The following is a 2499-nucleotide window of genomic DNA, read 5'->3' as shown; positions in this document are numbered from 1 at the left end:
GTATATATATATATATATATATATATATATAATTCCTCTGTATTTTTTAATTAAATATATTATGAATAATAGTATTTTATAATACCTTCTGAACGAGCATGACAAAATAGCAAGTAAGAAGTAGGAACGATAATGGACATGAATACCTACAAATTTCAATTTGAAGCTAAAATATCCTTTTTAGACAACAGCTCTATATTAATTGGATATACTACAATAACTTAAAAAAAACAACAAGAAAGCGAATGATTTCGATTGAAGTTATGATTACATCCCTGATGCAATTGTACGATACGTCTTATTCATATTCGATTTTAATGGATACTCATTTGTGTTAACCTTTTTTTGTAAATAATTTTCCTCGATACATTTTTTTCTAAATTACATGAATTGATATACTTATCGCTGATCACGAAAGATTAACTGCTAATCACTCAGTCTTCTTTTAATATAAAATCATGATTTTGAATGAACAAAAAATCGTTAAATAAGCATGTTTGTTTTTGCATAACGAGATTTTTTGTTCCTTTATTTGCGCATCAATTTAAAATTATCCACGTCATCCGGCTTTGATTTCCCGAAGTTTTCTTTATCGTTTTTCATCGGTCTAAGATATTGTGACTCATGTTTTAAGAAAACAACTTTTTCTTAAATGCATCCCGAAGATTTCTAACAAGAATATATCTGTAACGTAGGCCGATATTTATAGTCTGTTCTTATTTCGAGATTGTCTTAAGTAATCTCAAGCTACTAATACGGTGCTCTGATCGGTTTGTATCATCTTAAGACTGTACTTAAATATAATTTATCATGAATACTGCCCGTAGAATTCCCGGACATAACTTGAAAAAAATTTTATTTTAAACATTTTATTATTAAAAATATTTAGTAAGATAATAAGATCTCTCTCTTTGTTGTACACTCATATACATTATAAGCCGTTTCATCGCGGCAAGGTGAAGATTATCGGATGTGTGTGAAGCTAGAGTCTCACTTGGTGAAAACTCATAAAATATTGAGAGTTTTGAGTTTATTTTCAATATTTCTATAATTCTATATAGGTTAAACATTTCGACCATTAAAGCCGAGAAACCGAAAATGTAAACTGAGACGCAGTTTCACACAGTAACTTCGTCTAACGAAAACAAAGTTGCCGTTACATGAGAATTATCGTAGAACTATCAGAACTCTTTAAAATGCAACAGCATCTAATTTTCGTTTCCATTTTTTAGGGGGGAAAATTGTTTAAAAATTAAAATAATATTAATTGTCAGAACTCACTTTACAACTATGTATCTTTTCAAATCCAAGAAAATTTGGAATCTTTGTTAAACAAAGTTGGCGCTGCGAGAACCTGGTATTTTGCATTTTCGGTTTCTCGATTTTAGTAGTCGGAATTATTTATTTAACTTATATAGAACTTATATAGAACTATAAAACTATTGAAAATAAACTCAGAACTCTCAATATGAATTTCCATCAAGTGAGGCACTACCTTCATACACGATTATCAGAAAGGTTTTTTTTTTAATTTTTTGTCTTTTTGTTTTTTATTTTTTTTACGTCTTTAACTTTTTTTGAATTTTTAAAAATTTTTTTATCTATTTTATTTTATTGTAGTGTATTTTATTGTAGTGTATTTAAGAAAGATTTGTGGTCTAAACACAAGTATGAATAAAACAATGCGTATACAATATATGCAATGTTAAATAAAAAAATAATGCAATATTAAAATAAAATTTGTTAGCATTTGTTGTATTGTTTTTATTGATTTTTTTCTGTAATGCTCTGATCTTGACAACGCCACTCAAGGTTAATAGTTCTATCTTATGTGCCCTTTGAAGTCACAAAATTTTTGTCTGAACATATTTTTCATTTAACACTTTCAGAGATAATAGTTTCTATCACTTTAAGTGTGTCACATTATATATAGTGTTTAAAATAAAGCATTACAAATTTTTATCTTGAAAACAAAGAGCATTTTAGAGAAAAACATTTTATACAAAAGTTTTGTAATTTCGAGGATATGAGATATCATTGGTTTGAGCTTGAATGGCATTGTCAGCGTTAGAGCAAAGTCACAGAATTTTTTGAATAATACTCCATTTTGTATTATATATTTTTGTAATTTATCTCGAGAGCTTTCCAAAACTATTATGAAATATTTTTTCAGTGTTTTGAAAAGCTCTTGACACCAGCTATTCTGGCATCAGAAATAGGATGTTCCATTAAAAAAAATCGATTTAATCTTGATCTGATCTTGACAAGGCCTTGGTATTACCCAAAATCAAACTGATAAGATCTGTAAATAGATCTTTTTATACCTGACAATTTTTTAAAACATTTCTTTTAAAAAGAAAACATTCTTTTGAGTAAATCCGAGTCTCGACTTTTTTTGAACACCCTGTGTGTGTGTGTGTGTGTGTGTGTGTGTGTGTGTGTGTGTGTGTGTGTGTGTGTGTGTGTGTGTGTGTGTGTGTGTGTGTGTGTGTGTAGTGT

General features: G+C 28.5%; 1 protein-coding gene across 1 annotated transcript in view; it reads left to right on the top strand.

Moving 5' to 3' along the window:
- The window catches only part of LOC105621460 (RNA-binding protein Nova-1), a 33019-nt gene that overhangs the window by 3585 nt on the left and 26935 nt on the right, over positions 1-2499 (top strand). The window lies entirely within an intron of this gene.

This window comes from Atta cephalotes, assembly GCF_000143395.1.
Source record: "Atta cephalotes unplaced genomic scaffold scaffold00033, whole genome shotgun sequence".
Lineage (NCBI taxonomy): Eukaryota > Metazoa > Arthropoda > Insecta > Hymenoptera > Formicidae > Atta > Atta cephalotes.
This window is presented reverse-complemented; position numbering and strand designations above follow the sequence as displayed.